General features: G+C 39.5%; 1 protein-coding gene across 1 annotated transcript in view; it reads left to right on the top strand.

Moving 5' to 3' along the window:
- The window catches only part of LOC136866170 (uncharacterized), a 1,405,624-nt gene that overhangs the window by 251,411 nt on the left and 1,132,060 nt on the right, over positions 1 to 22,153 (top strand). The window contains exon 3 of the mRNA XM_067142902.2: positions 20,254 to 20,283. The gene's annotated coding sequence lies outside the window, so the exon portion shown is untranslated. The remainder of the gene's footprint in view (positions 1 to 20,253; positions 20,284 to 22,153) is intronic.

The following is a 22,153-nucleotide window of genomic DNA, read 5'->3' as shown; positions in this document are numbered from 1 at the left end:
TTGATAGAGTCTTCTTACAAGCTAGATCACCTGATATCCAGCATAATCTAGTTGAATGATTGTCAAATATGGGTGATAGCACAGTAACACAACATATATAATCTCTATATAAGCACTTAAATTAATTTTTAAGATTAATAGTTACCTCAAGTGAACAATTTGAGTAAATATTGGTCATGATATTTCGATCATGTTATTGTTAAGGGAATAATGACTTAATGAATTATCTTTCTCTCCATACGAAACGTGATACCAAGAATTTTGAAATGATGGAAAAGTGATACATGTGGACCATGTTAAATATTTAAATTATTTATTATAATTGAGAAAATATTTCCTCACAACAAGAGTTATTGTCGATAATTGAGTATGAACAATTACAGTCAAGTGAATCTATCGCACAGTGATGTGATGAGTGAATGTTTGAACGAAAGCAAGTAAGATTTTCAGGAACAATTTCATGAAGTGCTTCATATAAGATGAAAGATGTGATTTTAATTTTTTTATATTCAACTCAGTTAGCTAAGAGAATCTGCGTCAGACACATTTTTTTAGCTCCTGAACGATATTGTAAATACTGTAACCATATTTATTTTTCTTTTATTCAGTTGGAGGCCTCTGATTTTAAAACATTTCAAAGATTAATTGATGAGACATAGAGTCAATTGCCTATCATTTATCTTTTCAACGAATAATTCGTAATATACAAACCATTTTTCTCAAATTCTACTTTATTTTCAAATAAATAGCATCTTGTAAAACTGTATTATTCTTTTAATGACTTCTTAGAATAAGCATTTAGTTGTAAGTGATGATTATTTATGTATTATTGTGAGTTATGCAGAAACTAACCGGATTACATGTAGGAGACGTCCGCTACGTAGGTTAGGCCTGTCTGTTAGTATAACCCGATGATCCTTTCTCGATGCGGAACCCATAGCCCATAAATCTGATGTACTGAGAAATTGATATCATATTCGAGCTAGCTTGGATCTAATGCAAGTCGACCTGGACGCGGGAACGGCGCAATATGTAGAAAAGTGACTTTTTTTTTTTATGAGTGTATGTTGAAACCAGAGCATTTTTCTCTGTGGCCACAATTCGAAAGCTTCCAAGTTCGTAATTTTGTGCTGTATCATCAACACCATAGAGTGGACCACACACGGCATTTTACCATGCGATGCACAGTGGAGCAGGAGACAGTGAAACGTGTTAAATATTCATAAAAGCAAAACTCGGCTCATTCATGTTTCTTGATCGTGGCTGCGTACGAGGAAGAGTGCCCTACCTGAAACACGCACCGACTTGGCTCCTGGCATGTTTGGACAGAAGTGTTGCAACGTCAAATCTGGTCAGTTGCCCAGCTCCATGGCTAAATGGTTAGCGTACTGGCCTTTGGTCACAGGGGTCCCGGGTGCGATTCCCGGCAGGGTCGGGAATTTTAACCATAATTGGTTAATTTCGCTGATACGGGGGCTGGGTGTATGTGTCGCCTACGGACGTCAAATCAAAAGACCTGCATCTGGTGAGCCGAACTTGTCCTCGGACACTCCAAGCACTAAAAGCCATACGCCATTTCATTTCATCTGGTCAGTTGGTGAGCTCATGCAGTGCGCGCTGGGTGTATGCTAGTGTGTTTGAGCTTGTATTGTGTAAACGTGAAGGAATCGTAGAAAGAAATTTACAAGGTTGTAAATCGAAAGGTGAATGAAAGTATATCGTAATAACATTGCGAAAATGTTGTGTTTGTAATCGTACAAAGATATATCTGTCAACAGTTGACACAATTGCCATAAATTTATGAACTGATGAAGATTTAGATACTTTCCAAATATGTCCAAGCAAACCTTTTTGTTGCTTTGCATCGAGCATACATTCCACTTTATAAGTATATCATAAGAAACTTCGTTTTTGCCCTTTTCGACGAAACGGTTGTTCTCATTTCGTGCGTTATTCTGTCCTTTTTCAGAATCTCAGGAAGAGACGTTAGACATAACTAGAATAGTGGATGTGGTTTCGTAGTAAGGATGTAAAGGAGAGGGCATATCTCTGGTAAGACCCCAACTAGAGTATGGTTCTAGTGCATAGGGACCCTCACCAGGATTACCTGATTCAAGAACTGGAAAAAATCCAAAGAAAAGCAGCTCGATTTGTTCTGGGTGATTTCCGACAAAAGAGTAGCGTTACAAAAATGTTGCAAAGTTTGGGTTGGGTAGAATTGAGAGAAAGAAGGAGAGCTGCTCGACTAAGTGGTATGTTCCGAGCTGTCAGCGGAGAGATGGCGTGGAATGACATTAGTAGACGAATAAGTTTGAGTGGCGTTTATAAAAGTAGGAAAGATCACAATATGAAGATAAATTTGGAATTCAAGAGGACAAACTGGGGCAAATATTCATTTATAGGAAGGGGAGGTAGGGATTGGAATAACTTACCAAGGGAGATGTTCAATAAATTTCCAATTTCTTTGAAATCATTTAGGAAAAGGCTAGGAAAACAACAGATAGGGAATCTTCCACCTGGGCGACTGCCCTAAATGCAGATCAGTATTCATTGATTGATTGATTGATTGATTGATTGATTGATTGATTGATTGATTGATTGATTGATTGATTGATTGATTGATTGATTGATTGATTGATTGATTGATTGATTGATTGATTGATTGATTGATTGATTGATTGATTGATTGAACTTACTTAGTCTCATGTGGGGAACAGGGTACAAGAAAATTAAGAAACGGATCTATTTCTTGAAAGAACACATTAGAGTACTAAATAATTGTCTCGAATCCTCTGATGCTGAACTCAATCGTCGTATTTCTCAATTTGTGTCGCAATATAAGCAGAAATGGTCCGAATCACATAGAATGTACGATATATTTATTAATGTAAATGAAAGATGGCTTAAGAGATTGTTGTGCTTCCCTATATACCTAGGTATAATGGCAGTGGAGAACGAATAAGAGGTAGCCCGTCAGTGCCCTTTTCGGAAGCCCCTGATTGCACTCAACGTAATAGAATCCAAGAACTGCGGCAGACGTATTCATCAGAAGAAATAGGATATGCCACTCAGATGAGTTCGCGAGGTGTTGGTGACATAGAGGATTATAAGTTGGTAAAGGAAATCACTGTTAATGCATCTCCTTCCGGAGAAAGGCGATATAGAAAAGCTATTTAGGATTGCGCACACAGAAGATATTTACCTTGAATGAGAGGAAGGTCTTTCCATGATTATAGAAGCCAAACTTTCAAGACATCAGTATAAAGTTGTGAGACCTAAAAACAGAAACATATTCCGTCATATAAAGTGATCCAAGAAGAAATGACATTCCGGTTATGCTATCCTAAAAGGGAATGCATTTCATAAGTGCTGGATGTGTTCAAGTAGGTCTACAAGCATTGGTAGGTCACACAGGAAGTCGTTTAAGTGAAGTAATTTTGTACCAATAAGATTCTGATAGTTTTGTCAATTTAAAATTGATTGATGAATGGGGATATGACGGGTGTTCAGGCTTAACTCCGTACAAACGAAAACGCAGTGCCGATGAAGCAGACATCTTTGGTTCCAGTGTCTTTCTGTCATCAATAATCCCGCTGTAGTTGCTAAACAGAAATTCCGAAGACAACGAAACGGTTCTGTGAAGAAAACCACGGCCATCGTCAACTATATAATGCAGTCCAATCAGAATGCATTTAAAACCAGAGAGTGTGGAGCTTTCAGAAGCTGAGAAACATATATTAACAGTCAGATAAACGCTCTACAATGCACTATGATTTGTCTGACAAATTAAGAATATTACTTTAAGCTACTGCTATATATTTACTATGATTAATAGGAAGATTTTTAATGCCCTGACAGACACGAAATACACACAAAGATGCTATTTATGTGGAGTGACTTCGAAACAGTTCAGTGATATCGAAACAGTTCTAAAAATGGAAGTTCACTCCCCTCGTTTAGATTTTGGAAGTGATTTCACTCCTGCACTCTTGAATTAGATGCTTTGATTGCCTGCTGCATATATCCAGTTAAATCATGGCAGCGGCAGGCACATGGAAAAGCCAAGAGGATAGAGTCTGAAAAAAAAATACAGAAAGAATTGCAAGAAAAGATGGGTTCATTAGTGGAAAGACCAAAGCGGCAATTCTAATTATTGTAATACCGCAAGACGGTTTTTTGAGAATCCTACGATATCGCCATGTATAACAGGGCTTAATCATTAAGTATAGAACTACTTAACGATTTCTGATTCAATTTTCCATCTTCGTATTAATCCAAAGGAGTTTCAAACATTTTGTGTTAATGAAGCCAGGTTATTTGTGGAAAAGTACCCTTGGTTCTGTATGCCTCCAACAGTACACAGACTACTGATTCATGGTCCAGCATTGCTGGCGAATTATTTACTACGTATTGGTCAGTTATCCGAAGAGGCACAAGAAGCGCGTAATAAAGACATTAAGAAATTTAGAGAAGACTTTTCTTGTAAGTGTACCATATACAAAACGAACAAAGACATTTTTGCCGACTTCTGAAATCATCTGACCCTGTCATCACAAACCACACACCACTTCCTGCAAGAAGAAAAGAAAAGTTAAAGAACTTCTGATTGAAGTTTTAAACATGATGTTGCCTAGGCAAGCGCAGTGCGCAATAGAAAAACTTGATGATACTGAGCAGTCTTCAGATTCATCATACTGATAACTGAGTCATACAATGATGACCAAAACTACAGACCAACAGATAAAGAAAATCATTACCTTACTTCACTAACAAAGGTTGTACGTGCAAGTTTTGCAACAACGTTGCTAAATTGCATTGTAATTTGAAGATCAATAAACAAATATTGTTATATTTAGCGTTATTTATGTTATCTATTATCCTTCGTTGTTTACTCCAACTATTACTGTTCTTCAGTTCCCTTACACTATTTAATATCAATGCCTTCTGCCCCAATGTGCGCTGTCATAATTTTAAATGAGGGCATCACTGCGTAACAGAGATTTCATTATGTTAAATGTTGTTTCAGATATTTCTATATGCCATATCGGGATCTAGGGCGTCATTAATTCAGCATCCGAGGTACTTCAGTTTGCTTACTGTCGGGAGTGAAAGCTTTGAATTATGGAAGTAAGGTCTTATTCTTTATATTCCTTACGCCCATTTCTTCACCATTATCATGCAGCTTGTCTTAAAAATACCTGTAAGCTATCAATGCTCTCATTAAAGAGAAGGATAGAGCCAGAGAAGTAATATTCCTTCTTCCGTACGAACACTTTTGTAACGTATGCTCGTCTTTCAGTGCTAGATTACAAACCAAGAGAATGTGCCTCATTTGTGAGGTCCTCATTAGAACTGCACTTATCCTACTCCAGAGATAGTGTTGAATGAACTTTGAATTTTAAGTACAATATAATTCCAGCGCGTCTGGAAGTCATGTTCCTTATTATTATTATTATTATTTTCATTACCAGCGCTGTAACTACTTGGTCTCCCGAGAAAATAATCTGTTTTCATCTTGACTACAGTAAGTAACGTACAATGAGAGGGGTTTATCAAAATAGTTGAGAACAGTACATAAACCTATACATACCGATGCAAGGAACGTCTGACTACATAGCAAGGTATTTTAATCTATGAACATGTCAGTTTGTTCAAGACCGACTCCAATCCTCAGACCTTCGATCTATTACGGTGAGCGTTGACACGTTTGAACAGATATGTACTTTCAAGTGCTTGCAGCAATCACTAAGCATAAACTGACCAAGTTCAACGTAAAGTAGGCAAAGGGACTCAATAAATACTTGCCGGTGCGGGGGGGAAAAGGACTCAGCAGAGCAATGCGCAGGGAAGGGCGTAAAGTGAGGTAACACCAATATTTAAATGTCGTGTCCAGAATAACCAGATGGCAGTGATCACGTCCCAAATCAAGTGGTGATTTCAATTATGGGGCCTTTCCCCAGAGGAACTATCGCGGAAGGGACACGTGGAAAAAGGGGGGGGGAAGGAGAACACCCAAGAAAACTCCCACAAACACAGGTTTCAAAAAAATGAACACATATATTAAAACAACTCCAAGAAATAACAATTGTTTACACTATAAGAATGAGAACTTCGACCATTTGATACACCATTAAAGTGGGAAATTATACAAATTATCAACAGAATAAACCAGAATAAAATTTTATACCAATTTTCACGCGAATGCCACAAAAGTAGCAAGGAATTATGGAAACAGGAACAAGAAAATTAATATTAGTTAAAAGGAATTTTTCCAGTGCTCACAAAGACACGTGATAAAAGAACAGGCTATCCCCCTTAAACTAAGGCACACCTTTTTTCTTTTTAAAACAAGTAGACACCAGAGTAATCGAAAGGCACACGCCAGATGAAGTGTAAAAATTTTTAGCAGAGCACCAAGCTACAAATTTATTAATATGTTTCTAGAGGTACGAAAGGTAGACGAAAAGAAGGAAAAATCGGGAAGGAGATTCAAGCAGGGAAAGGGGATTGACCAGGGTACGATGTCTGCTCCAAACGATAGAAAAGGTTCCAGTACAACTGTTCAAAACTTGAAGCCCAGCACGCTTCCTCCTTCATATTTCCATCATAAAGTCAAAGTCAATAATTTGGCACCGTGAAACTTCGCTGTGTCCTGAAGGGACGATAGTTCAATATCGAAGCATTATTCAAGCCCATATGGTGAATGAGAGGGCGAAATAAAATTGAATGGTAAATAATTACAGTAAAAGTCTGCTCACCCAACACGTAACGGAGAACCAGATAAAGTCCAAATGCACTCGGACCAGCCGGTGCAGGGCTTGAGCTCCCACTGCCGATTACAACACCAAGTCACACCTGATCGCCGGACAGGAGAAAGCGGCGAGTATATATACACGGAGCGAAGCGAGCTCGAGAACACACTAGAACAGGTGACGTCACGGAGATTGCGCGTGGCGGTGTAGCAGATGAAGCAGTGGTGAGACAGGATAGCAAGCAGAAGGTTCATAGAGCAGCGCAATATAGTGTGCACTAAATCAAGACGGAGAAGCAACCATAAGGTAGGCGAAGTTGAGCTCGTAACATACTCCCACCACCAGGAGAAATCCGAAGGATTGGTATCCAAAGTTGACGAGACGGCAAATGAGAGCAGAAGATGGTGAAAGCAGTACCGGTGGTCCAAAGCGATACGGACGAAGATGAAGAGTGGCGGAGGTCCAACTGCGGCGAAAACGATGACAGGCAAAAAGGCAGAACCGACGAAAGCATGAAGACAGTAGAAGCACCAGGTCCCACGAAGTCTGAAGGAAGCGCGATCTCAGGGCCAGACAGGAAGACGCAGCATCATAGGAAAGAAGAAATAAAGAGAATAAGTCACCAAAGAAAATACGAGGAGAATAAGGAGGAAAAGGACGGGGGGAAAGGAGAGAGTAAGAAAACAAACAGGATGATTAAAATGATCAAACCAAATTATCTAGTGCTCTGCCTAACAATATGACAATAAAAAAAACTTTTTCCAATATTTATCAATAATATACCCCAAAGGGATAACAAGACAAAACTTAGTTAAAAGAGGGGGAGGATCAGGCATGAAATTTTCGGCAGTGGGAGAAGAGCTGGGTGAGCAGAGACAAGGGGAAAAAATTTTTTTATCAAGAAATATGAAGGAAGGAGAGTAATGGACAGCAAATTAATATCGTAAAACCAAGAAAATACAAAAGGAATAAAAGAACCGATCAATACCTCTCTCCCGCCCCACAGAAAAAAAGAGGAACGTAGGGATGAGGTATGGAAGGGCTTTAGTTGAGAAAAATGAGCCTTTCGGAGATCAGTAGGGGATTCCACAGACTGAAGCTGAACAGTATTGGGCGAGGGAAAAGAAAGGATACGAAAGGGACCCAGCCAACGAGGGGAGAGTTTAGCCGAAATATGCTGAGGTGCAGAGCTAAATGGATGATTTTTAAGAAGAACTAAATCAAACAATTTAAATTTAGAAGGTAAGGCACGAGAATTACACAGATTTTTATGAACTTTACTGGCCTGAAGGAGCTTTTGATAAGCAGAATACAATTGGGAGTGATTAAGACAATCGGAGGGTGTATCCAAAAGCGAGGGGAGATCCCACGTAAGGGCAAGGGGGGTATTCAACTCACGGCCAAGAAAGAGTTTAGCCGGTGTACAACCAGTAGAAGAATTGATGGTGGAGTTGAGGGCGAGCACAAAAGAAGGGAGTTCGGTATCCCATGATTTCTGGTTATGGGAGTGAAAAATAGATAGAAATGTTTTAAGGTTACGGTGGTAGCGTTCGACGGTATTTGCCTGAGGATGATAGGGGGAAGTACAAACCTTTTTTATGCCAAGAGAAAAACAAAAATTATAGAACTGTCTAGAGGTGAAAATCGAAAAATTATCAGAAATGAGAACTTTAGGGAGGCCAGTGATAGGAAAAATGTAATTGAACAAAAGATTAATAACAATTTGTGACGAGATATTTCTCAAAGGACGAACAATAAGAAATTTTGAAAACCCATCTAACAGAGTAAAGATGTATGAATTGGACTTAGAGGATTTAACAATAGGCCCAACAATATCAATGTAATACTTTTCAGACGAGTAAGTGGCGGGAGAAGCGGCATAGGAGCCGTAAGGAAGGTGATTTAACGGTTTATGTTTCTGACAAGAAGGGTAAGATCGAACCCACGAAAAAATGTCTTTACGCATCTGCGGCCAAAAAAATTGGGAGGCAAGGCGAGCGTAGGTCTTAGCTCTCCCAAAGTGGCCACCGATAGGCGAATCATGAAAATATTGAAATACCATAGACCGGAGAGTGGAAGGAAGAACCAGACGAGGAGTAGCCTTAGGAGTAGGTTTAAAAAGAAGGAGTTGGTGGTGGACCCGAAAAGGGCCAGAATAATCAGGAGAAGTAATTTCTTGGGAAATTTGTTGACAGTAAGGGTCATGCTGTTGATGGTGCAAGCAAGATTGAAAAGAGAGGGGAAAATTAGTTAAGGAAGAGACGGAAATAACAGAGTTAATAGGAAGGGAATCAAGTTCGGAAGGTTGAAGCTGGTGGTCATCAAAGAGCCGAGAAAGAGCATCGGCGACAGAGTTATTATAGCCGGAAACGAATTTTAAAGAGAACTTGAAACGAGACAGACGGAGTAACCAACGACCAGTACGACCAATTTTGGGGGCATTATGTAAGAACCAAGAAAGGGCCTGGTTATCAGTGCTGACAATAAACTCGCGATGGTCGAGATATTCAGAAAAGTGTTCTATTGAGAGAATAAGAGCCAGGGCTTCCTTTTCGTAAGTAGAATACCTTTGTTCAGCAGGGGATAACAGGCGACTAAAGTAGGCCACGGGGAGCGTACGGTCATTAATAGTTTGTTGAAGGACAGCACCAATGGCAATGTCTGAGGCATCGGTAGATAATTCAAAGGTAAAATTAAAATCAGGAATTTGTAAGAGGGGAGCATGAGATAGTTTCGATTTAAGAAGATCAAAGGCCATTTGTTGCTGAGGGGACCAGTGAAATTTGACCCCTTTTCTTTTGAGTTTATTCAATGGATCAGCAATAGATGAAAAATTAGGGATGTATTTGGCATAGAAGCCAACCATTCCCAAAAAGGAACGTAAATGTTTCAAGTTCGTAGGAGGGGGTATCTTATTAATGGCAGAAACACGATCAGGATCAACAGCAATGCCATCAGAACTCAATATCTGGCCAAGAAATTTAATCGAAGTTTGGGCGATCAAAACTTTAGAAGGATTAACGGTAAGGCCGACCTTGCGAAGACGAGTAAGGACTTCGCGTATATGAGACAAATGTGAGTCAAAATCCGGAGAAAAAACTAAGATAGCATCAACAAAAGGAAAAAGATACTTATACTTAATGTCAGCAAAAAGGGAGTCAACAAAGCGCTGCATTATTTGGGAGCCAAGATTAAGGCCAAAGGGAACTTTTTTAAATTGATAGAGCCCAGTAGGAGTAATGAATGCCGTATACCGAGAACTGAGGTCATCTAAGGGGAGTTGATTGTAAGCAGAATTGAGGTCGAAAATTGAAAAAAATTTGGAACCGGAAAAATGTTGGAATGCCGAATTTAATTTAGGCATCGGATAGGCGTCATAGACGATTTTCTCATTGAGCTTCCTATAATCCACAATAAATCTCGCAGAACCATCAGGCTTGTCCACCACAAAGGCAGGTGAAGCATAATCGGAAGATGATGGAATAATAGTATTATCTTTAAGCATTGTTTGAATCAATTGATTTAAAGTGTTCATCCGAGGAGGGCTAAGAAAATAGGGAGAAGAACGGACAGGGGTAGAATCCACTAGATCAATATGTGCAAAAAAATTCTTAACCGTGCCCAAATTAGGGGTAATAACGTCAGAGAACTCAGTGAGCAAAGCTTGAACCTGGTTAGAATGAATCGAGTTAATAGCAGGAAGTAGAGAATGTGAACGAGAGGGAAAATCAGAGATATTAATCAACGGAACAGACTTGTGTGAAAAGGAAAATGAAACTTTGGACTGGGCAGAGTCAAGGAGAAGACCAGTATGTGAAAAGAAATCATAACCTAAGATAACGGGGAAGGACAAGTCCTCCACAATCTGAAAAGTGAAAGGCCAAGAAAGGTGCTGGAGTTTAATATGTAACAAGATACTACCCAAAATATTTAAGGGTTGATTAGAGACTGAAAGACATCGAAGGGGAGATGGAAGATAGTGGAGATGAGGATTATTGTGAAGTAAATCGCTATAAAATCGGGAACTAATGAGTGACACTGTCGCCCCAGAATCAAGGAGCGCAACAGAAGGAAGGTTATTAACTGTAAGCATAACATGACAACTCGGGGGTGAGAGAGAAATAGAATTATGAAGGGATTGGGAAGATGGGGATACGGAGGTAAACTGGGAGGAATGAGGCAGATTTTCCCTATGTGAACGCCTACTGCCTAAGGGCGCGGGTGGAAGGCGTTTCCCGAAGGCAAATTAGTACATTGACGGGCAATATGGCCCGGTAATTTACAACGATAACAGGTTATAGGAGGACGGACACTAAGGGTAGGTACGGCAGACAAAGCAGGACGTAAAGGAGGAGCAGGGATCGGTGGGGGAGAGACGGAAGCATAGTAGGAACGATCCCCTAGAGAATGTATCATATGTTGTTGAGCAAGATTGTAGAGTTGAAAAAGGGAAACGGGGGGGGGGGGTAAGAACATTAAAAAGCATGCGGAATGATGGAGCGGCATAAAACTGAATAATAGATATCAGTTCGGAAGTATTATATGAAACATTCAAAACGTCACTGTAAGTGATGATAGAGTCCAAATAGTCGTGCGCAGGTTCATTGGGTAGCTGGTGGCGTCTGATGAACTCTGTACTTAGTTTGTAACGGACTTCTAGGGGCAAGAAATAATTGTGTATCGCATGTCTCAATTCATACCAATTTGAAAAATTCGACATATTATCCAACCAAAAGGTGGAGAAAAAACCCGTAGTTTTGGTGGATAAGAGACCAATTAATTGGGGAAAGGAGGCAACTTTTATATTTAAGAACTTACGAACTGAAAACAGCCAAATGGTAAGATTTCGGGGATCTGTTGCGGATAATTGGGGAACTTGTAATAACGATTGCGTAATGATTTGTACATTAAGTGCATTATCAACAGAGGGGGTAGTAGGTATTGGGGGTTGAGAATAAGGAGGGGGCGACGGGGCCATGTGATGTAGTAAAACGGAAGGTTTAGTATCATCGGATTGCAAATGAGGTGTATGGGTCGAGGAAGACGGATATAGGGAAGGAGAAGATGGGGTAGACGAAAAGGAAATTAGATTCGGTACAGGAGGGTTAGGTAATGATAAATTAGGTGTTAGCGGAGAAGAAAGTACAGAAGAGTCATCCCCTAAAGGGAAATTATCGGAAAAACAAGCCATGAATGAAAGCACACAAAGGAATGAAGCAGTCAAAATAGGAAGTACTCTGCTACCATTTTATTACGGTGAGCGTTGACACGTTTGAACAGATATGTACTTTCAAGTGCTTGCAGCAATCACTAAGCATAAACTGACCAAGTTCAACGTAAAGTAGGCAAAGGGACTCAAGAAATACTTGCCGGTGCGGGGGGGAAAAGGACTCAGCAGAGCAATGCGCAGGGAAGGGCGTAAAGTGAGGTAACACCAATATTTAAATGTCGTGTCCAGAATAACCAGATGGCAGTGATCACGTCCCAAATCAAGTGGTGATTTCAATTATGGGGCCTTTCCCCAGAGGAACTATCGCGGAAGGGACACGTGGAAAAGGGGGGGGGGAGGAGAACACCCAAGAAAACTCCCACAAACACAGGTTTCAAAAAAAGGAACACATATATTAAAACAACTCCAAGAAATAACAATTGTTTACACTATAAGAATGAGAACTTCGACCATTTGATACACCATTAAAGTGGGAAATTATACAAATTATCAACAGAATAAACCAGAATAAAATTGTATACCAATTTTCACGCGAATGCCACAAAAGTAGCAAGGAATTATGGAAACAGGAACAAGAAAATTAATATTAGTTAAAAGGAATTTTTCCAGTGCTCACAAAGACACGTGATAAAAGAACATGCTATCCCCCTTAAACTAAGGCACACCTTTTTTCTTTTTAAAACAAGTAGACACCAGAGTAATCGAAAGGCACACGCCAGATGAAGTGTAAAAATTTTTAGCAGAGCACCAAGCTACAAATTTATTAATATGTTTCTAGAGGTACGAAAGGTAGACGAAAAGAAGGAAAAATCGGGAAGGAGATTCAAGCAGGGAAAGGGGATTGACCAGGGTACGATGTCTGCTCCAAACGATAGAAAAGGTTCCAGTACAACTGTTCAAAACTTGAAGCCCAGCACGCTTCCTCCTTCATATTTCCATCATAAAGTCAAAGTCAATAATTTGGCACCGTGAAACTTCGCTGTGTCCTGAAGGGACGATAGTTCAATATCGAAGCATTATTCAAGCCCATATGGTGAATGAGAGGGCGAAATAAAATTGAATGGTAAATAATTACAGTAAAAGTCTGCTCACCCAACACGTAACGGAGAACCAGATAAAGTCCAAATGCACTCGGACCAGCCGGTGCAGGGCTTGAGCTCCCACTGCCGATTACAACACCAAGTCACACCTGATCGCCGGACAGGAGAAAGCGGCGAGTATATATACACGGAGCGAAGCGAGCTCGAGAACACACTAGAACAGGTGACGTCACGGAGATTGCGCGTGGCGGTGTAGCAGATGAAGCAGTGGTGAGACAGGATAGCAAGCAGAAGGTTCATAGAGCAGCGCAATATAGTGTGCACTAAATCAAGACGGAGAAGCAACCATAAGGTAGGCGAAGTTGAGCTCGTAACAGATCATATATCCAATAGATGGCTGATGACGTCACATTCTTGAAGCAAGGATCTCAATCAGCTGACTGGTGGGTAGTGCGAGAGTTTTTAACATTGTGTTATAGGCGAGAATAGTGATCAGCGTACTTAAAAGTGACTTTTAGCTACTGTTAATGAAGCGATGGTGCACTATTGCGTAGCGTATGGATGCAAGGAGACCTTCAAAAAAGGATCTGGCATTTCCTTTCACGGGTAGGCTAAGTTTCCCGGTTACAGCAATTTCGAATACTGTGCTTTTATTGATTTCAGTTTTCCTGGTGATGAGACAAGGAAAAAGCAATGGGTAGTTGCATTAAGAAGAGAGAATTTCTTGCCTGGAAAGCATTCAAGATTATGCTCTAAGCATTTTTCACCGGAATGTTTTGATAATGAAGCATTTGGTGTGGGAGTTAAACTGAAGCCAAATGCAGTACCAACAATTTTTAATTTTCCACCCCACCTTTTACCAGCTGAGAAGAGGAGAAACCCTCCTGTGAAGAGGAAACTTCAATTGGATCCTGTTGCATCAACAAGTTATGTGTGAGCAGATTTTCTTATTTTTTAAAATTATTTTCCATGGATTTATGCAGGAATGTGGCCTGGAATCCTTATGTGAAATATTTGTGTTTAAGACATTTAACATACTGTTCAACTGCAACATCTCAGTGTTCCTCAGGAAGAGGAGAATGAGTCTCTTCCTAAAACAAAGGTGTTCAGAAAATCTTATGTTGGTGATTACACTGAGGAAATGGTAAAGTCACCAAGGAAAGCTCAGACCTTCATGTAGGTTGCCAGAGAAGTTATTCATAAATCCCATAAGAAGCTAAAATTGGAAAGGCAGAAGTATCGGTGAGCTATTAATCAGTCGCAGAATGGGAAAGCCTTAGTAAACCATCTGAAGGAGAAAATGATGATAACTGAAGATGCTGGTTGCACGCTTGAGGTAAGAAAACAACACCAAAAATTTTTTTCGGTTTCCCGATATCCACTAGCCTTTGGTGGTGCTATTTGAGGATCCAGCCAGTCTCTGGGTTGATGACCTAACAGACAGTCATACATAGTATACATAAAATTTGGAGTCTTTAGAAGTCTGTAATTTGTTTTTATTGTATCACAATCTCTGTTAAACAAATATTTCAAAAATAATGTAATAGACTACCATAAATTAACTTTTGAAGAAGCATAATGCACATTTTAACTTCCATTGTTCCAGAAATGTCTTTCTCTTGCTGCTGCCCAACTTCTGGTGCGAACAAAGGATGGTGATACAAGAGCAGAGTATCCTCCTGAACTACGCTGCTTTGCACTTACATTGAATTTCTATTCAAGTCGTGCATACAGCTACTTGAGGGATGTATTTCCTCATGGTTTGCCCCATCCAAGTTCACTGCGGAAGTGGTATCAGTCGGTGGATGGTAAGCCAGGATTCAGTTCAGAGGCCGCAACTGCTCTCATTTCGAAAGGGAAGGAGATGGCTATCAGTGGAAAGCCCCTAGTGTGTGCACTGATGATGGATGAAATGTGCATCCGGAAGCACATTGAATTTGTTGGAAAACAATTTCTTGGTTATGTGAATTGTGGTACTGAAATCGAGGATCAGGATTTACCTGAAGCCAAGGAGGCTTTAGTGTTTATGGTGGTCTCACTAAATGGACACTGGAAAATTCCAGTGGGTTATTTTTTGATTAACGGTTTAAGTGGCTCGGAGAGAGCAAACCTAGTGATTGAGTGCCTTAAATTTTTAAATGACCTAAGTGTAATTGTAGTGTCACTTACTTTTGATGGTGCTGCTTCTAATTTATCCATGGCCCGTTGTTTGGGAGCTTCTTTTGATGAAAATAATATGGTGAACTGGTTTGAAAATCCCTCAAATGATTCTAAAATGTTTATTCTTCTAGATGCTTGCCATGCTACAAAATTAGTGAGGAATACTTTAGGAGCTAAGAGAACTTTTGCCAGGTGTGATAACGTCATAGATTGGAGGTACTTAGAAGAGTTAGAGAAACTTCAGAGTATCGAGGGCCTTCATCTAGGAACAAAACTTACCAAAAGGCACATTTACTGGGAGAAGGAACCCATGAAAGTAAAGCTCGCCACACAAACATTCAGTGAAAGTGTTGCAAGTGCAATGATATATTGTGACAGAGACTTAAATCTTCCTCAGTTTCAAGGGTGTGAGGAGACTGTAAAATTTGTTAGGCTCATGAACAATATATTTGATATCTTGAACAGCCGTAATCTTTGTTCAAAGGGATGGCAGAAACCATTGAATGCAGAGAATATCCACAGTACGAGGGCCTACATTCAGGAGGCTATTGAATATATACAATCACTGCAAGAGATGGATGGTGGTGTTTGTCCTGTGAAGTGCTCTAGGAAAACTGGTTTCATAGGTTTGATTGTGTGTCTAAAGTCTGTCTTAGGAGTGTATGACTCAATTTTGAAAATGCCACAGCTGAACATGCATTTTCTGCTCACCTACAAACTTAGTCAGGATCACCTGGAAGTAATTTTTAGTGCCATTAGGAGTCATGGTGGTCATAACAACAACCCCACAGCTAGGCAGTTTGAAGCAGCATATAAAAGACTTTTGCTCCATATACAGATAGGTACTACAACCAGTGCCAATTGCTCTGCAGTTGACCCTACTGTTATTATGAATTGTAGAGACCGCAGTCAAATAACTGGTGATCCTATTAATCTGCCTGCCAACAGTACTGATGTACTTTTTGTTAGTCATGATCATGACTACATTCCACACCCCGCCAACCTGACACTGTATGTTGAGGATGTAGTGGAATATATAGCAGGTTTTGTTGTGAAAAGGTTACACAAAGCAGTTACATGTGATGTTTGTAAGGCGGTTCTCCAAACAGCAGTTTCACATTCAGCACTCCTGAAGAGGAAAACCAGAGGTGGCCTTTCAATCCCATCATGAGATGTGATATACCTCTGCAGGGAAGGTGAAAAGATGATGCGACAATTCCAGCACAAAATGACAAGGATGAAAGACCCTTTAAATGTACTTGTAATGGCAGTACTGAACCATGCTAAGAGAGAAGTGTTTGATGAACTTCAGGAGCATACATTTGCTTCTCCGCCCCTTGACAACAACATTCATCAGCTGAAGCGAGCAGTTTTGATGGAATACTTTAAAGTGAGGTTACACCATTAAGCACGGCTTGAAACAGAAAAACTTCACAGTGTGAGGGTACGAAGCTTTCACACAAAGACTGTTCTATTCAGGAACCAGTAATATAATGTAGGCTGCTTATTATTGCATTTGCTATATAAACGTGTTAGAGTGTGTAGGCCTATATGAGGATTTCTATGCTTCCTATGACTGGAATATTTATATAGACTCAAGTTGCTAATGTAAGAGGATGCTGTGTGGTATGCTAGTTTCACTGATTTGTATTAGTGTTCTCCTTTTAGGCATATTCCCTCTAATCATTCTGTCTATGAGTAAGGTTGATTTTTATAGAAATTCATTCTTAAATTACTTTTATAATGGCATGTCTTATTTCTGTATTTTGGGAACAACATTACTGAATGCTGCAGGATGTTTTCTTTTCTTCAGATGTGACCTCCTATTTATAGGCCTACTTCAAATGTGGCATGTGCATTAGTTTATGTTGGGCTTTAAACTAAGCTTAATTTAGTAGGTGGCAGTGGAGTGAAATGTTACCTGTGTAGCATTTTATGTATCCCTTTATTATTATTATTATTATTATTATTATTATTATTATTATTATTATTATTATTATTATTATTATTATTATTATTATTATTATTATTATTTTGTTGTTGTTGACGCAGCATATTACAACAGATCCCTGCTTCATAGGCATAAATAGGTACTACAACCAGTGCCAATTGATATGCAGTTGACCCTACTGTATTGTGAATTTTTATAACTTTTGATAAGTGAATATTTCTTGTTGGGTACGGGTACCTGTTTATCGTTTATCCTGGAGAGTTCATTTTTGTTGCCATCTGTTGGTGGTGTATGGTTCGCTTAAGTATGATACTTGTGTTATTTTCTTTCCATAATGGTCCTGTAGGCTATGTGTCACTCTTTGCATCTTGTGTTGTTGGGCATTGGTTTGAAGTAGGCCTATTTCAGCCAAAAGTACACCGAGCACGGTAAGTACAGTATTTTAAAGTTGTTTTTGGAAGTTATGAAGTGTTTATTGTAGATATCAGTCGCATTAATATTTCAAAGTAGGCTACACATCCTTACGGACAACTTTCAGAGGTTAGCTTTCAGCTATTAATCCCAATATGATGCGGTAATTGCAACAAAATTACTTGTTTCTTACATTATAATAAATAATTAACATTAAACAATTAGTGTTACTCACGGGGATGTAATACTTGCAAAAACAAAACAAAAAAAACGATCATAATGAGGGTGTATCCTATCGTAGGTCTCTTTTGGTTTTAAACATTTCCGTCGTAATTATGCATTTATGACCACGGTTTTTATTGTAATTTACGCTTAACCACAACAGCTAAGCAGGGTACATATCATATTCCTATTTCGCCGCCTTTTCGAATGTCACTGTTTGACAATTTCCTTATATCTTCTCGGACTCTGCTTCGAACTACCCCCCCAGTCAGCTGATCGAGATGTTGGCTTCAAGCCGCAACATGGACGAGGTGGCGCTAAGCGCACTCTATAGTATTAATGCTCTAAGCCTCAGACCTTAATGCTACTCTCGATCGTTCAAATATGGCGAATCGAGTAGCCGGAATTGTTGGAAATTGTTGGAAATCTGGGTTTGTTTTGGTTTGTTTGGTTTGTTGTTATCGTATGTAGTCAGTGTAATTTTATGAAAGTTGACCATAAATGTTAGTTTCTTTGTAGTATATAAGTGTGCGTGTGTATTTATATGAGTCAGTGGACACATACGATCTGTAATTATACGCAGTAATGTGACAATGTGCTTGTTTTGATCGTGTGTTTACCCATTAAAGAACGTGAGTGCACTAGGTGGATCAGGTTTTAATCTAACTATGCCTCTCATACAACTATTCTTAAGTTTCCTACGGAATAGAACATTGATAGAAATGGATTAGGAATATACTTCGTCATTATTTTGAAGTCCATGACAAAACTGTAGCGTGCATACATCATTTTGAGAATAAGTCTGAGGGAAGCCATTTCTCTACTTCCAAGTTCTTCGTGTTCCTCGAAAAATATTAATTTAGATAGAATATAACTGATAGTGTGTTATTCCGTCAGTCTCTATGTGCTTTAAAGTGTCGAGTGACTTAGATGCAAGTTTATTTTACAATAATCTGTGCTTTGCGTGCGGAAATGTTTGGCTGGATCTTGGAGTATAACAAAACAGTTGGAGCAATCTGTATACTGTTGCACAGAATAAATAGTGACTTAGAGGAATTAGCTGGGTTTGAAACGTACGGTAGGGTTTCAATTTCAAGGCCAGACAGTAGCCTATGGGAAACTCATTATGTCAAATACGTTAAGACACCAGTAATTTACATACTATATTATTTCCGGACCAATCTCAGACCCTATTTGAGGAAGAGAGTGCAAGGCGTCAGGCTGAGTGGTTGAGACAGTGGAGCACTCAAGGTGGCGAGTTCGATCCCGAGTTAGTCCGTCGGTATTTGTAGATGTTGCATTCGGGAGATAGTGGGTCCGAATCCTAGCGTCGCCAGTCTGGAAAATGGTTTTCCGTGGTTTCCGACTTTCAGACAAGGAAAATACTGGCTGGGGCTGTACCTTAAGGTCACGGTCGCTACCTTCCCCATACTAGCGCTTTCCCATTCTTCCATCGCCGAAAACCTTCTATGTGTTAGTGCTCAAATGAAACAGCTTCGTATCGGCAGATTTACAGGCACATAAAAGATCTCATGTGTGACAAAATTCCTGCACATCTGAAAATCTTAAAAATAACTAGTGGGACCTAAACCCAATAACAATGCTGTATGTGTTACGACAGCCGTCGTTTGTGAACAAGGATAATCTTATCCCCCTTCTCCAATTAAATTAAACTGATTGTGGCGATAATAAAGATATAACGCGCACAAAATAATATCACACACATATTATCTTGCTTTTGTACTTATTGACTTTTATAATTTTATTTACAGTAACGGTATGTACCTACAGAAGAACGTCCTTCAGAAATAGAGAGAATGCTGAAATTGCATCTCAGAATATAAGAGCAGACAATACATTTCGTGTAGTCCGCCACCTTGGTTGAATAGTCAGCGTATTCGTCATCAGTTCAGAGGGCACGGGCTCTATTCTCAACCGGGTCGAGGATTGTAACAGGGTATAGTTATTCCTTCTGGTTTTGGGACTGTGTATATGTGTTCGTCTCGATACTGTTCTCTGTATCTACATACAGGACGTGACATTACCAACCACCACAGAAACACGCAGTAGCAAAATTATTATTATTATTATTATTATTATTATTATTATTATTATTATTATTATTAGTATTAGTATTATTATTTTCCGCTTCTTCAATGGGAAACCCTATTCAGTGCTACAGATGTTGAGGTTCGAACCAACCAACTTCCGAATGTAATTTGACAGCTTCATTACCTATACCACATTACCTGCTTGCTTGGTACATGAGTACAGTATTGCGGGTGAATAGTGCAACCGTTCTCATGACCTGAGTTCAAGGCTGTGAGGTTGAAAATGATCTCAGTCGGTCGGCATTTAATGATATTTCAAGCTGTTAGGACATTTTTTGATAATTATGTCATGTTCCCTTCTAGGTACCGTATCAAACTTCCCACACATTAGAATTCTACGCGTTGTGTTCTTATTGTGTACTGCTTTCTCTTTCAGGTTGATCCGGAGTGTGTCCCTCCATTCAGGGTATGTAGATTTATTGCTCTTTATAATAATAATTAGTAATAATAATAAAAGAAGAAGAAGAATACAATATTTCACTCTTGTTGTTCTTAGATTTCGTGGATCATCTGCAGACAGATTTAACCTCCTGTGAACAGAAATATTCTCTGAAAATATTTTGACCTTCGTAGACGACCAAAACATGAAAAATAATTCTAAAATATGTTCCTTATGCTTTTTATTTCGAATTTTGGAGTGCCCTCATTTGAGGACATCAAGTCCAAGATCATATTTTAACATGAATGCGATATTGAACTTTGGTTCTATCTAGAATTAGTCATCAATTAGGGTAGAAAGTTTTGCGTGAACAGAAAACAGACACCGAGGTAACCAGGCAAGGTTAGGATGTTTCCGCCGGGTGGCTCCAAAAGCAAAAGTTATAGGAGCGGTAAAAATCCCCTGTGGATGAGGTTGGTAGAATACACCCAAGGTATCCTCCGTCTTTCATAAGAAGTGGCTAAGAGGAGGACCTGGGGCTCTCAATTTGGGAGCGTAGGTTGACAATCACGGTTACCCCAGCTGATTCTGGTATGGCTTTCACTTACCAGTGCCATTCTCCTCGCTGTCATCTATCCTATTCGAATTCCCTTGGTCAACTCTTGCCTATTAAGACCCTGACGTTATTAGGTTTGCAAGGTCAAGTGAAACTTTCATTTAAGAAGATCTGCTTCATAATTGACATAGCCTTCCCTAATCCTCACCGCCTTCAATCACAACATTCAGAGAAGTTATCCAAGTATACAGATCTGACCACGGAAATAAAAGCGCTGTGCTAACTCAACAATGTTACAACCATTCCAGTAGTGATTTGGATGTAATGTTATTATACCAAACACACTACACAGGAGCACTGAAGCACTTAATCTCTACCCTTTCACTGAAAATTACAAAAAGTTGCATTCCTAGCCACTTGCCATAAGGAAGTTTATTGACATGAACTAACTACCATATTGTCACGTTTACTGTATGAGTGTTTGGCTGTTGTCATGGTGATCTTTGAAAAAAAAACAAGTATGGCTGACTGTAATATGTGAAATTGTATTTTCCGTAATATAGTGCTTTTTTAAACAGAAGTTGTGAGTGTTTATTATGTGATCAACTGGTTATACCTATACCGGGTAGGGATAGGTCCCTAACAGATTGTCGCGATCCTGCCAGGGTGCGTTTTTATTCATAAAAAATGTAGATTATGTTGAAATGAAGTTGGCCAAGAAAGATCTCAGGATGCTGGGTACTTTTTACCGCACCGAGGAGTTTTTAAGGAAGGATCGACTACAGAAGTGAGGCCGGTGTTTGATGCTTCATGTAAATTGAGAGGACTTTCACCCAACGACTGTCTGGAGAAGGGACCTAATCTATTAGAAGTAATTCTATTTTAAACCGGTTCCGTTTAAACAGGATTGGTGTGATCTCAGACATAAAAATGGCTTTCATCAAATCGCAGTGTCTGAAAGGGATCGAAATTTTTGAAATTCCTGTGGTAGGAGAATTTTGCTGAGGGAACTCTTAAAATATACCGCCACAAACGGGTTGTTTTTGGACTCAACTACAGTCCGTTTCTACTTGGAGCTGTACCAAATCGTCATTTAAAAAAACAGTCCATGCTTCCGTGAAACCGCAGATAAACTGAGAACATCTCTGTATGAGGACAACTTCGTCACTTCCGTGAATACCGAAGGACTTAAACAATCTGTGGATGAGTCGAAGCAGCTACTGTTGCAAGGAAAATTTGACCTAAGAGGGTGGGAGCACACCACGTTGAGTCTGGAGGATGAAGTACCTAAAGTGTCACCTGTTTTGGGTTTGTCGTGGGACCCCGTAGCTGATGTTTTGT

This window comes from Anabrus simplex, chromosome 3, assembly GCF_040414725.1.
Source record: "Anabrus simplex isolate iqAnaSimp1 chromosome 3, ASM4041472v1, whole genome shotgun sequence".
NCBI lineage: Eukaryota > Metazoa > Arthropoda > Insecta > Orthoptera > Tettigoniidae > Anabrus > Anabrus simplex.
This window is presented reverse-complemented; position numbering and strand designations above follow the sequence as displayed.